The sequence below is a fragment of the Nylanderia fulva genome, unplaced genomic scaffold (assembly GCF_048542155.1).
Source record: "Nylanderia fulva isolate GAGA-0341 unplaced genomic scaffold, ASM4854215v1 Scaffold16, whole genome shotgun sequence".
NCBI lineage: Eukaryota > Metazoa > Arthropoda > Insecta > Hymenoptera > Formicidae > Nylanderia > Nylanderia fulva.
Genome location: NW_028189835.1, coordinates 2310596 through 2327279, shown reverse-complemented (window position 1 = coordinate 2327279; position 16684 = coordinate 2310596).

Below are 16684 nucleotides of genomic sequence, written 5' to 3'. Positions count from 1 at the left end.
TCATAATTTAACAAACTCGGTTTATATTTAATTGATTGGGTATATTTAATTGATTGGGAGTACTTCATTTTTTATAATTATATAATAATTTTGAAAACAATTAACTCAATTATAATGTAGTTCTCGTCTGACAGTGTTGATAGATCACAATGCATTTCCAACATTTTAAACATACATGCGGAAATTTACGCTTTTATTTGAAGATATTACACAAATTATCTTCTCATTACTTTCACAAGGTCTTTCTTTACATCATTCCATTATACAGATACGCTAATTAATTTGAGTGAAAAATGTTTTCTCTCTTTCTTTCGAATTGGAAAAACATTAATTTGTTTTTTGGGACATAAATTTGCCTGTCTGTTATCACAATTTTAATTAAATTAAATTAAATTAAATTAATAAATTTACGTGCGATTACATATGGACAATTTTTTCCATTACTTTGAATTTTTTGCAAAAGTGAATTATTTTATAAAACAACAATATAAAAAAATATTATATATTTATTTTTCAATTATTCTTTTTTTTTTATTTTTCTTGTACGGACAGAGACATTATACTTACAAGAGAAAGAAGATTGATATATATATATATATATATATATATATATATATATATGTATATAGAGACTTTTATATGGAATGTTCTTCGGTGCCCGACTGTCTGCTCGTCCGACAAATCTCAACTTGATTAATTGACTGGACCAGTCGGTTCGCCGGTTAAACGTCGCTCATTAGGCAAAAAACGTGATCCTTGATGACCTCCGAGAAAGATATTACAGAACGAAACACACTTCTTTTTACAAGGTTCTAAATATGCAAGAACTAGAAAACGTCCGATTGAAAAAAAAGTTTTATCTGTAATATAAAAAGAGAGAGAGAAAGAAATACGTCAAACGATTCATTTACTAGTTTTTCCCCAATTCTGAAAATAGACGAACGATTAATTAAATTATAATTATTTAAATTTCTCGAATAATTATTTAAATTTCGCGGATCATAGAATTTGATTTTTGCCTCTCTGCAAATTCTAATTATTTAATAACATTTTGTATAATTATAAGAAATTACATATTTATAACTTTAACTATAAGCATAAATGTTGATACGACAAGGGACGTAGAAATATTAAATAAAAGCATATTAATTGAAAAAATATGAACATACTTTATTTATATTTTAATTTAATTACTTATATAATAATATTATTATTATTATATAATATAATAATATAATAATATTATATAATATTATTATATTATATAATTATATAATATTATATAATATTAATATAATATAATATTATATAATATTATATAATATTATATAATATAATATTATATTATTATATTATTATATTATTATATTATAATATAATAATATTATATAATATTATTATATTACAATATATTCCTCGTAGTATTCATCTTGCTTTTCACAGCGAGTTGGTCTTCGTAACAGTACTAGTTTTGGACTTACTAGTTTTGACCTTTACTCAAGTTCTCTTTGACCAAAGATAAACAATTAATTGAATTAAATTCTAGACAATGTTATGATATATTTACTTTAGCGGCCAATTTTATAGCAATGACTTATTAGAAACAATGTTTCTTAGATCCGTTAATTTACTCATAAAATTAGTCTCTCGTAAATGAATTTTACTGACTTGATTTATAAACAATAATTATTTTTTAAAAATTATTTTAATTATGTTGTTTGTGACAATTTTTCTTAAAAATATTTGGAAATACCAGCATATTTTTTCAATTAAACCTACTTATAAAATACATTGTTATAAATTTATAAAAAATTTCTTTTTATACGTAATCTTTTAAAGTTGCATATCTTATTGTTATTTGCGACACGATATTTGCTACATTTCAAAATCATCTTTATCTTATCTAACAATAAGATAAATTTACATATTTTTATCTCATCTTTATCTAGCTAATTTAAAAATCATCTAAGCACTGATTACAAGACTCGCACACATGAGATGCATAAATCTTTGTACTATATTTAAATTAAAACAAAATCATCTTTATCTTATCTAAGATAAATTTCCATATTTTTATCTCATCTTTATCTAGCTAATTAAAAATCATCTAAGCACTGATTACAAGACTCGCGCACATGAGATGCATAAATCTTTGTACTCTATTTAAATTAAAACAAATCATCTTTATCTTATCTAAGATAAATTTCCATATTTTTATCTCATCTTTATCTAGCTAATTAAAAAATCATCTAAGCACTGATTACAAGACTCGCGCACATGAGATGCGTAAATCTTTGTACTCTATTTAAATTAAAACAAAATCATCTTTATCTTATCTAAGATAAATTTCCATATTTTTATCTCATCTTTATCTAGCTAATTTAAAAATCATCTAAGCACTGATTACAAGACTCGCGCACATGAGATGCATAAATCTTTGTACTCTATTTAAATTAAAACAAAATCATCTTTATCTTATCTAAGATAAATTTCCATATTTTTATCTCATCTTTATCTAGCTAATTAAAAAATCATCTAAGCACTGATTACAAGACTCGCGCACATGAGATGCAGTAAATCTTTGTACTCTATTTAAATTAAAACAAAATCATCTTTATCTTATCTAAGATAAATTTCCATATTTTTATCTCATCTTTATCTAGCTAATTAAAAAATCATCTAAGCACTGATCACAAGACTCGCGCACATGAGATGCGTAAATCTTTGTACTCTATTTAAATTAAAACAAAATCATCTTTATCTTATCTAAGATAAATTTCCATATTTTTATCTCATCTTTACCTAATTAAAAAATCATCTAAGCACTGATTACAAGACTCGCGCACATGAGATGCATAAATCTTTTTCAAAGATCGCGATCGGTTTGTGAAATCGAGTTAATGCGATCTTCGGATGCGATGTAAAGGAAAAGGGTGTAAAGGAGGGATGTGTAGCCGTCCTGGTTACGCCAATAAACATTCCTGGTAATCGGCAACATATCGGACAGGCGGATCCAATACGTACTGGATGCAAACACGCGACACTCATATCCGTCGAGCTTTCCTGGATAGCCGCTCGAGCACGAGAATGCAGTCGGTTGGATTATAGGAACGTATAGGGCCGGTTGAAGCAGAGCAAATTAAAGTTGTACGCTACAGGTGCAGTGCGTCCTTCAAACACGGAAACGTAATATCGGATCGGAACAGTATATAAGGGGGTGAAATAGGGAGGGTGGAAGAGAAAGCATGAAGGGAACGAGGCGGCAGGGGATTGGGAATCAAACGCGTTGAGGTGGCAGGTCCATGTCATTCTTTTTTCTTTTCCGCCCTGGCGAACATCGCCGAGAGTTATCCGTTAAAAGGGAGGAAGTGCGCCTCGAGATGGGAAGAACTGGAAAAAAAAAAAAAAAAAAAAAAAACGTGTATTGGTCGTTGACGGTCTCTGAACTCTCGGTTGAGAGAGATTTCTTTATTGCCGCGCAAGAACAAAAGCCGATAAAAGATATTTATGGATTAGAAATATTCGTGCACCACGTGAAAATGAAGCAACAAATAAAGGACACTGAAAAAAAATTTGTTAACTTCATTTGTGAGCATATATTAGTATTTAAATTAAATATACGTTTTGTTAGATTTTATTTCAATATTTTTGTGTTCAATTAACAAAATAATATTTAGTTAACAAATTTTTTTCAGCGTAGGCATTGTCGTATAAAAATTCTGTTATCCCTAAAAAGAATTTTCTTTTTAATAATCGTTGTTAATTGCACATTTGATATAAAAGCGACTAAATTATTCGATATTGTAATAAAAAAGTTGTTTTGTTTGGATTTTATTAAAATAGAAAGATCTTGTTAAGCAAATTTATTTGTAAAATAATAATCTATTAAGTTGTTGCATTGTTTAAATGATAAGTCAAAAGGAAATTGAATCAAACTCAAGAATATACACAGGTATCTTGAAATAATAACGTTGAATCCTTGCTGTAGTATAAACGTATCATTTATTTTATTTCATTATATTAATTTTTATATATATAATCTTTTCTTTATACAATAATTGCATACAACGTAATATTTATTATATATTATATATACCATTTAACATTTAACGCGATATATACATTTTCTTTTTTCTTTCATTTCTCTTCTCATTATCGTCAAAATTTTGATTTTTTAAGCCAAGACGGCTTACATAAATTATATAATTTGAATTATGACGAGTAAGATATTTTTATTAGATTTGATAAAGAATGTAGCAAAATACAATTTTCTTTAAACAATCATACAATTTGTTCACCGAATTGCTCATTTTTAAATGACTATCTTAATAAGCATCTAAAAATTAATTTAACAAGTATAAGAACAAAATTACATTATATTATTTAAAAAAAGAATACAAATTTATTAAAATTTCGACCTAACTGGCCAGTACAATTTATTAAAACACTACGTTTCGACCCTAATATCAACATTAGTAATTTTACTGCTTTCGAATCAACATCTTGAAAATTACACTTGAAAAGGACCCGTACCTACACTGTAAAAAAATTTTGTAAAATTGCATTAAAAATATGTAAAATTACATAAATAATAAATGTAAAATTACACGATAAATAATGAAAAGATAAACATTTTTATTATTTATCGTGTAATTTTACACTTATTATTTATGTAATTTTACATACTTTTGTGTAATATATTACATATTTTTTTACAGTGTAAGGGTCAAAATGTGTTTTAATAAATTGTACTGGCCAGTTAGGTCGAAATTTTAATAAATTTGTATGGTTTTACTCATCACTGCCGACTTCATTAATTTTATCGGTATTTAAAAAAAGAACTTGTGCGTTTTGCAAAAATATTATTACATCTAAAAAAACATGAGAAATCAGGTTTTATTAAACCGTGGAATCTTTTTTGGTATTTCTCATCTTCAATTATAAAAGAGACGTATTTGAATTGTGTGATTCATTGTAGATATACATATATATATATATATATATATATGTGTGTGGGCGATTTGATTCGTGTAGAATATTGATGTACTCTTTGCAGAGAAATTTGCCAGCAGGATCGATCGCATAATTGAGAATTCGCTGTTCTCTCGAATATGATTATCTTATTTTTTCTATTTTTATCCTTCCAAATCTCAATCTGAATTTATAGTGGATGCGAACGGATAGGATATATTCTCTGGCAGCAGATGTCTATATCGAGGGATAATTCTATCGATATTAGACCTACTAGACTGTCCTAAATCCTATGTGACATCGTTATCGTTATAATTAGCATCGTATATAAATTTAACTATTGACAACTTGCTATCTTCATACTATCATTAATATTATACATGTATACAATGCATAAAGCGCATGTTCGCAATATATCTCTGCATTCAATACACGTATATAGGATGAAATATGTATATATAATTTATAATTAATTTATACAATACATAATTTATAATTTATATATATATTTTTTAGAATTTTATTTTATTTTATTTTATTTTATTTTTTTTTAGAATTGCAAACGAGAAATAAATAAGAGGAAAAATATATATAATACATACATATTATATATATTATATATATATACATATATATAATATATAATATATATATTATAATATATAATAATATAATATATATTATTTTAATATATAATATATAATATATATTATTATAATGTATACTATATAATATATAATATATAATATATATGATACAATTTAAATATATATTGGCCCTCTTAATTATTTCTCGTTGCATAGATAATTCTGAGAAAATAAAGATGAGATTTATAAAAGTATTTTTAGTTAGAAAACAGATGGAGTGAATGCAAAAGTGTGAGAGAAGTATGTCTTCTTATTTAATATCTAGAAGCTTAGACAAGCATAAGAAAGATTTAAGCGTTCGTCTCAAGGAGATCGATGCGAACGAATTATTCGTTTTCTCGAACAAATCGCATTCCATCGGTTCCTTCACGTTCGCTTCTTCAATTACCCGTTTAAATAGCGTACTTCCGGATCAGACCGCTTCATCGAAATTAAAGTCGCGGAAAACTCTTTACGAACAGATTGCACAGAGGGCCGAGAAACTTTTATCATTTATACATACAGATTTTTTAAATAAATTTCTTTAGCATTTTCTATTATTTTATTAGGAAATCGTAAAAAATTAGAATTTCAAAAAATGATTAAGATTATAATTTTTGAAAAGACGAATATAGGAGAAAAAGTAAACATTCTTGTCATAATAATAATAAAAGGTAGTTTTATATTAATGTGTTAAATATAAAAGATTTTACTACTGGTTTCTGAATTTTTTAAATTGTTACAATTTTATGAAAAGATAGACGAGTGTATAATTAGCACCGAGTTAATTTAATTTTTCGTTTTTGTTTTAATCACGTAATGTGCACAAGAATATCAAAATGTACTGTGTAAATTCTACGTAGAATATTATAATAATAATAATTTTATGTTTGACTTTAAAAAATTAGATTATATGAAAAATGCTAGATAAAATAAAATGTTCCAGCAATAGCAGATTTGTGCTTCGCTGATTTTTCATTAAAAATAAATCTACAATTATTAAATCGAAATGATCGTGAAATTATAATTGGCATAGAATATCTTTAAATTTATGTAAACAAACTAAGCAATGCAATTTTACGTAATTATTATAATTATCTATTATTTGAAGACGTAAACAATTTTCGTTTATACGTGTTATAAAGTATTATATGTATGTTACACTTTAGCATACGTAGTAAAACTGGTTTTGCTAAATCGGTATCGCTGACAAAATATCGCTAAAATATTAATAGCTTGTTCTTTCTTTTTATTATGGGACTTTTCGAAGAAATCAAAAGTTTGAAACTTACAGTTAAATTTTTTTCTATATGTCGATAATTGGAGACTTAAGGGTTCATAAACTTTATTAAATCGTTATGTGTGAGTGTATAACAATTTGAAAGTTATAAACTTGTAAGCTATGCAGAATGTGTTATATCAAACTACATGAACTTGAAAGTTCCATAATTATCATATTTATTGTATATAATTATTATATACAATATTAAAACACATTATATATAATATTATATATAATATTAATTGAATGATGGTATTACGAAAATTTTCCACCATATTACGAGCACACACAAATTGTTTTATATTTTAATTTTATTTACTTTTATTTGTTTCTATGAATATTTTATTTTAGTTCTTTTTCCAAAATTTGTAAGTTTGCTTAATTCGTATAAAAATCAGACAATTCTCATGATCGTATTAATTTAAATTTAATTTTGACTTAACATAATATAATAATATTTACATTTTTACATTAAAAAATATATATAGCTATTTTTTTTGGTACATTTAACTTTTACATTAATTATTTCTATATGTATATCTACTATTTCGTTCGCTTTATTTATATCTTTATTTTGAAAATATTTCTTCAATAATCTTTATTTAACAATGTCCAGGTTTTTTCGAATTTCAAATAACTAATATTCTTTGTGCAAATAATAAAGAAATAAAATAAATATACATTTTATTTACTGACGTGTGTGCATTTGTTTCAAAAATATTTTTATTTTTCCATTTTTTTCCATTCAGTAATTATATATGTGTGTGTTTATTTACTTGTTGTTTATCTTGAAAATTAAAAAAGTTTAAAAATTAAATAAAAAAATTATAGTTTAATATGATAAAAATAACAAAAACTTTTATTTTAAAATAAATGTAGAAAAAATGTCATTATTAAGCCATAAATGCGGAGATGTGCTTGCATGCATAAAGGCTCTTTATGCAGTTTCTAGAAAAACATTAATTTCTCTGTTGATTTTTTCAACATTAATTAGGAATTAATAATAAAATCGATACATTTTACCTACCTTGTAATGGTATTTTATACTTTAAATGCAGCATTTCATTATGCATGTATAATAAACTTTAATTAATCTCGAAATTTGTATTCCACGAGAGAAATGTATTCGTTCGAGTTTCGTTGCTCGCATGAAGCAAACGTCTCTCGTAATTTTGCGAAAATGTTTCGAATCTGCATTAGATTTCGTAACCAGATTCGCATGTTGAAAGTATTTTTCTACGTATTTTCGAGAGACAATTCGTCGACGCTACATAGAATTTGTTTTTGATCCCGATGAAATATCGTTTAACCGCGTTAATTATCGCCACAATTGCCCGGCATTTGACACGGACTAATTTCCAGATTTCGTTGATTTAGAATCCACGGTTTGGTTACAATCATCGCACTGTGTCATTTGACCATTCTCGCGACGCAATCGTGGACACCCGTGATCATTATTTTGCCAAAGCCACATTTCGGCAAGTGATTCGATTTGTGTCTCATTGCTAATCATTATTTTCGTTATTTATTTTATTGTTCATTTCGCGAGTGTCAATTTTTTTTTTTAGAATTACGATCCATCAAATATTTTCGGATTGCGTAAAAATTGCATTTCGCAATATAAATTCGAAGTACTCGATTTATATGCGAGAATATCTTCCTCGATCTGGCAGTATTGCTGTTATAGGACGCTTTCGAAAAGTGTGTGTGCAGAGAATAAAACACCATTTTCATGTTTATATAGACAGATGGAAACTCGTATTTTGCGAAAATATCGTCTCCTTTCATTCTTTTGTTCTTCTCAGTCGTTCCGGCGATCATAAAATAGTCACTATCAACTAAATGAAATGTTACTCACTTGATATTCAGTATACTTCACAATTATTGCAGGGAGAAAATACTGTTTGTATATGTAAATGCAAATATGTAAATCAGACTAAAGAACGTTTTTGTATATACGATTTTCTGTTTTTCGCCCTGAAATAACGCTTTTGCTCTTCCCTCGTGCGTGTTTAAGCACGCAACAAATTTTTCACGAAAAATATCACGAAATAACTCGATTGTATTCAATTCCGGGTGAAAAGTATCAGAGATCGTACATTTTTCTCTCACTATCAGTAAATATGAATTTTTCCTTAAAAAAATATATAATGTTGAGTAACTTGATAAATTAATAAATGCATTTTTAAAATTATATATATTATATGTAATTTGAAAAATAGATTTTATATAAATAAGTATATAGATTAGTACAAAAATTAGATTTATTAAATAATTTATTAAGATAAACTTATTTGAATGAAGATTTAATATAGATTTTTATATTTACCTTTCTGTTAAATCGAGATTGATGAAAAAGATGAGTAATTAATTATGCCATATTGTTATAAAATAGAATATTAATAATGGCATATATAGAATTATATAAATATTTTATGTGTGGATAAAAATATATATTATATTTCTGAATCTATATTAATCGATACTTTTTATAGAAAGGTTGCAATAAAATAGATATTTTATCTATCAGATATTTAAAAAATCAAAGATATTAAAGAGAAATATTTCAAAAATATTTCAAAAATCAAAGATATTAAAAAAAATTAAATCTATGGATGCACAAAGATTAGAGAGATAGTTTTTATAGAAAGGTTACAAGAAAATAGATATTTTATCTATCAGATATTTAAAAAATCAAAGATATTAAAGAGAAATATTTTAAAAATATTTCAAAAATCAAAGATAATTAAGAGAAATATTTCAAAAAAATTTCAAAAATCATAGATATTAAAGACACTTCAATCTATGGCTGCACAAAGATTAGAGGAGTTTATAGGGTCAACTCAAAAACTATTTTGAGTAGCTGTTACATGATATACTGTTTGAGTTATTAAACATTCATGAGAAAATTACAAAGCGAGCCGTCTTCCGAAAAGAAAGAATTTGCATGACACACATTTGACGTCAGTTTCCCTTTAGTTGCAAGGTGTAAAATACGGTCACAAATGTAGTGACACCTTTCCGAAACGACCTGCGCAGATGTTGTGGGTCGAGGTGACAGAGAGTATGCAGTAGACATCGAACCCGATATCCGATTTTCATGAATTATTCAGGAATAGCTGGATAAAAAAAGAAAAAAATTCGTGCTGTCAAGTCAACCGCGTCTCGCTTTAACAACAATGCGCAAGGTAGTCCAATATAATTTTCACTAGACATGCATCTTCGTACAATATGAGGATTATAAGAGTTTTATCGAATCGATTTTATATCACGTGTGCGCGAAAGGATGAACGGATATTAAATTATTCTTTGATAAGGTCGAATAAAGGGAGGATAAAGCATTATATATATTTCAGCTGATGAAGACATAATTTTTCTCTTTCTTTTGCATTTCTTCTCTTTTTTTTTTTTATACGTAAATCTATCTTAAGCCTCCATATCTCATCGAAATATAGTCTGTCCTTTTGGTTGCCTTTTATTTACAAAATATATGGAGGGACCTTTTGAAATAAGTCAGTTTTTAATAAATGATCGCGTCCATACAGGCAACAATTCGCGCGGATACATTTCAAGACCTGTTGAAGCGCGTTTGAAATAGTCATTCTCTTTCCTTGTTGTTTTTCCGAGGCGAGAATGACAGGTGGACGATGGTCGAATCGATTTATCCGCCTATCATCGTGTCTTATCTTCTCTCTGCTCTTTACTTTTTCTTCTTCTCTTCCCACACACAACATTACGTTGCCTTGCGCATTCTGAATTTATAAATAATTGGCCATTGAAAACCGTGACCCTTACAAAAATATGACCGGTCTGTCCTGATTTTCATACATCTCGATTATTCCGCGCCACCCTTGCGCTATCGAAGCGAACAAAGCTCTCTGGCATTTATGAATTTTTATTCGTCGAAATATATACCGAAATGGGTCCTCTCTCTGACTTGTCACAGCTGGATGGAATAGCAATAAGAGAGGAGTCGCGAAGTTATATACATAACAGCCGAAACGGTTTTAGAAAACATTGTCAATTTTGCAATATCAAGTGGAAAAATGTTCTTGCTTTTTTATGTTTATAATTGAATTATTTTTATCTCTATTTTTCATTCACACTTTTCATTTTTATATGTTATTATTTTGCAAATTTTTATATATATTATATATATTTGTTATTTCCTACAGTTATATATCATATATGTTTTTTTTTTCAATTAAAGAGAATAGATAGTTAGACATATATTGGTTGTCATTATACAATAATAAAATTTAGAAGAAATGAAATTAAGGGAAAGAAACTTTAGAGAAAATGATTGACATGACATTTTTTATCGATTTGAATTTCTGAGGTGTTAATCTATAAAATTCAATTTTTTAATTATTCACTATTTTCTTCTTTTAGATAGTAATAATATTTAAAAAATCACGAGTAAATTTGATTTTATTATTTAATTTTATTATTTTTATTATTTAATTTATGTGTTACATGTCATTGTTTGAATGATATACATATCATTGTTATAACTGATTAACTTAAGCTGACCTAATTATTTACTTTTCCACGCGAAACAAAGTACAGTATGCACCGGAAAATAGGATAATGAATAATTAGGTCAAGTTAACTTAGATTGAGTTAGAATAAATTAAATTATCTAATTAAATCTCGTTCTTTAGAAAATAGGGAGCATGAAAAGATGCTTTGTCCAAAAAAAAACATACAGTGCATTGAATAGTAAATTATTTATTAATTTTAACATTTTAAGATTGCATACACACACACATGTATGCATATGCATATATATTTTAAACCACAAACGCGTCTTCTGTTCCATTTAAGCTGTAAATAATTCAAGATTTTTCTCTTAGACAATATATCTTTCTAAGTTGAAAGGGAAGAAAAGGATACTACATTTTTATAAATTACTAAAAATATTTTTTATGGCTTAGAGAGATATAAAAAAATGTTATAATACGATATTTTGTATAAAAAATGAAATGCCTTAGAAAATTAAAATTTCACAACTATCTTTAGAAAATCTGAATATAAAGCGCTATTAATGTTACTGTTAATAGATGTTTCATGTAAGTGCATTAAGGATTTGCAGCACGTAGGAATAAACACTTTTGGCAAATTAAATCTGTGGCTTCCTTTTGTGAATATCCCGAGGAATAACACGTTGCACGAAGCAGTTGTAGAATTTCGATGTTTCACGAAATTTCAAAACGGTTTCTTTCCTCGACGCTTGAAACTTGCAAAAGTTTAGAGAAGTGCGATTATTTCAGTGAGATTAAAGAAAAGAAAAAAAAAGCAGGTCGCACATTATATTCGTCTTACGGCGAGATATGTCCGCTTTTTACTCGGAGAGATGCCTTCTAAAATCGCTCCATTTAATGCGAGATTGGAACGTGACAGGAAGAGGATGAGGAGCGCAGAAATTCGAGTGCGGATGTGGAAACCGCGATGCCGTCTGGAGCCGGAAAAGCTCAGTAAGTCTCCATAGCGAGAAGCATAACTGCGAAAATCGCTCATTGGTGCGCTATCTTGCGCCATTCCGAATCGATCGTATAGTTTAATTAACTGAACATTCTCTCTCTCTCTCTCTCTTTCGCTGAGACGTTTGAGTTCACGCAACATTTAATATTAATTTACACTTGGTTTCGTCCTTTTGTTCATTTCCTCTGATTTTTTATCGATTTTATTTCAATTGCATTTCACTCCACTTTTCATTCCGAATTTAAAACATTTGACTAACCAATCAGAAAACATTTTCTTTGTTCTAATTAGTTAATCAAATGTGAAAAGATTCGACGAATTTGTAAGTGTTAAAAATAACGTGTAATGCTCTCTGTCTCATATACTTTTATTTCTTAAAGCAAATTTTTTTAGATGACATCAGATTTTTTATTCGTTGTATCTATCGGATAAAAGTGAAAAAATTGCACAATTTGAATAAAATTATTTTTATAATATTTAAAAAAAATAATTTTTATTGTTTTTATACAACAAAAAAAGGTAATTTCTTATGAAAATGTAGTAAAAAAATTTTTTGTATAAAGCTCTGTTTTTAGGAATATTGATTTTCTTCTAATTAGTGCAAAAAAAGAAAAATAAGATTAAGTAGTTTAAAATTAAAAAAAAAAAAAACAAAAAAAAGAAATGCGCGTTTATGCAATATAGAATTTAAATGTGGTTTGTCATTAATTATATACATATTTAATTTTTCTTTAAATGTCACATTTAAATGTCGAAAACAGAGATGTGCATTTTCAGTAACAACATGAATGTCAATTACACATGTCAATTACACATATGTCAATTATTTGTTTGATGGTTTGCAATAGAAAAGTAAAACAAGAATCAAGTTGCAAAAATATCCGACGTCATGTCAATAACCTTTTGTTTTGCACGAACGATTATAATTACAAACAAAAGTGTATAATCTAAAAATTAATTAAATTAATAATGTAAAATAAATAAATTAAAAGAAAGATGAATATTAAAATAAAAAAAAACTATAATATATAATATATAATATATAATACATAATACATAATATATAATACATATATAATATATAATATATAATATATATAGTAAATAATATAAAACAACACATATTAGAATTTGATATATAAATTTTCTCATTTTTCGCCCTATAATTCTAATACGATAAACTATTAATTTTGCTTTTGTAATTGTGATATCCTTTTTCAAATAATTTATAATACTTTTAGTTTATAATAGACAGATGTCATGTAACGCACAAATAATAATTTCGTGCAATTGCTTTTACGAGTAGATTTGCACTATAGAAAGGATATTCACGAGTTTTTCTCCAAGAATTTTCTACCTTTATATTCTATAAGTGGGCTAAAAATTAATAAAGTTCTACTCTGTATGTATACACATACACATAGGATAGAACTTTATTAATTTTAACTCTCTGGTAGAATATAGAAGTGGAAAATTCTTGGAGAACAAAAATTCATGAATATCCTTTCCATAGTTCCAGCTATCCAATTGTCATCCACTTGTGTGAAAGCAATTGCACACGAAATTGTCTGCTTCTACTCTCACGTGATCTGTCTATATCTACAGGATTAAGAAATATAAAAATTTGCATATCAAATTCGGAGAATACGAAATTTTTTAATATTATATAATTGTCAATATAACAATCCTTTTATATCTATAAAAGTCTATAAAATCAGTGTCTTCAAATTTCTAATTTTTGTTTTGAACAGAAAATATTATTTTTACACACGCGATATATGCTTTTATTTAGGGCTTGTGATAATCAATTAATTCGATTAATCGATTAATCTTTAAATCGATTAATTATTTAATCAAAGTTTCTGATTAATTAATATATTTGTTTTTAAAGATTTTTCTTCTAAAATGATTAATTATAATTGATTAATTATAATTAATTAATTGATTTTAAAATAATCCATTAATCGTTTAAAATTACGGGCTCTACCTTTTATTATATAAAATTAATTCTTTTTCAATTAAAAAAATATTTATCTAACATGTATATGTAAATAAATTCGGCCAATAATTGATGACACAGTTAGTGAATTGACATTTTAATACTTTTCGGCACACAGAACCATATACATACATTGAACGTCATGCATCCATCATCATCAGTGTCTTTGCATATCGTCGATTACATGACAGTGGAATTCCACGGTATCACTTGTTGCACGCATTTGCTATCTGCACTGGTAAAAGGATCTAATCTAGTAAAAAGCACCTCGCGTGTGTCGTCCGATTTCATCGAAATTTTTTTACAAACATAAACAATCTCACAAAAGTGGCGTGAGTGCGTTTTAAAAGCAGGGTTTCATCAGAAGCGTTTGAAACACGAGGTAAAAGGCCCTAGCGCCATTCTTATGGCAAAATGGCTTTCAGTGGGTTATTGGCTGCAATATTTTGCAGTTTACATCGTCCTGATAAAAAGTCACACGTATGTGCACGCGCATACGTAAATGTCATAAACACGTCGTATATATTTTATGGTTGTAAAATACGATGGAAATGATGAACATAAAGAACTTTTTTTATGTTTTATTGCATTGATAACTCGAGATGTCAGCCACTACAGCTCAAAAACTGTTCGTAATTTGGAGTTGTGGCTGCGAAGATTTTTTATCGAAATGATGCAAGTTAGAAAATATCACAATTGTAGCCAAATCCACTGAAAGCTATATTTTCTTAGAAAAATAGCGCGGGATTTTTTGTCACATGTATGTTCTTAACTTCGACTATTTTGAAAAATTTTTTATAAAAATATACGAATGGACTTAATATTTATTTTACGTATATAAAAATGAAGGAGATACACAAGTTTGTTAAAAATAGATAATATTCATAATAGATAAAATTGATAACTTAATTATCTTTTAGGTGAATATATGTTAAGAAAATCATAATTCTGAGGAACCTTTACAAGATTTCAACTGTTGTCACTTCTTATTTGTTAATAGATGAATTTATATAAATTAAAATTCCAATACAAATAATGAAAAATTCAATATTATCGATGCATTTTATAAATGCATATAAAATATACGCGCATTAAGTAAAGATTATCTGAGTATTTACAATTTTTTACGTAAAGCAATGTCTATATCTAAAAAAAGATGTGTAATATTACAAAAAATTTAATAAATATACATATTGTAACTATGTTGCAAAACACATTGTAATAGTTATTTTTTATCATTGTAATTGCAATTTGTTAAAATTGTGACGTGAGCAATTTGGAAATCGAACTCATATTCAGTGGCCAAACAAAAGAAAGTTTCTAATCTTATTCTTGTGTTAAAAAAAGAATTTGTTTTTAACTAACTACGTAATTATACGATTCCACATGGATTTGCAACTTTCTGCGCGAAGCGAGATCTACTTCATATTACCTAATAAAAGCCATTTTTTTTGTTGTGTACTTTTGACCTGAAAGCATCAGGCAATGTGAAGTTACCTTATTTCGCACGAAAAGTTGCAAACCCATGTGAAACCATACAATTGTAAACTTCGTTTCACCGAAAGTACCGAGTAATGGATTTTACTTTGCGCGAAAAGTTGCAAATCTCTTTTAAAGCTATTTTTTTCGCATATTTTGGATTTAAAAACGTGCTGAAAATTTTTAATGTTCTCATGCTATAATTTTAAATATTTTTATATTCTATGTATTTGTTTTATAAACAGAATGTGAGTAGTAATTATCATATAAACATTCAATATTGAATATTTCATTGTTAATCTACATTCAAATTTGGATTTCCATGAATTATTATTTGTTAATAAAATTTTTAAAATAAACGAGTGACGGCTAAATCCTTTTAAAGGTTATTCTCAGAGCCTTGATAATTTATACCAAAGGTCACGATAAAGTCAGAGAGAATGCAGTAATATAAAAATTTACCATTTAAAAGAAGAAAAATTTTGAATATTTAATACATGCTTTAAACAATATAAATTTAAAAAATTGACTTTGTCGGAAGTAATTTTTTATTTTACATGTAATTTTTGCAGATTTTTTATCGTATATAATAATTTTATACAAAGCATTATTGTATCATATTTATATTTTATCACCTATCTGACAGATATTTTACGCGACTATTTTTTACATTTTTATATTTTCGTATACAATTACTTTTAAATTGCTTTTAATTTGATAGGCATTTTTTGCTCATCTCTTAAATTCTTTTTAAAATATTGTTTATAAATATAGGTACCAAATTTTTAAGTTTAAAAGTTGACTTTTCTACGATTCTTATTTTCGCGTTATAAGCAAATATAC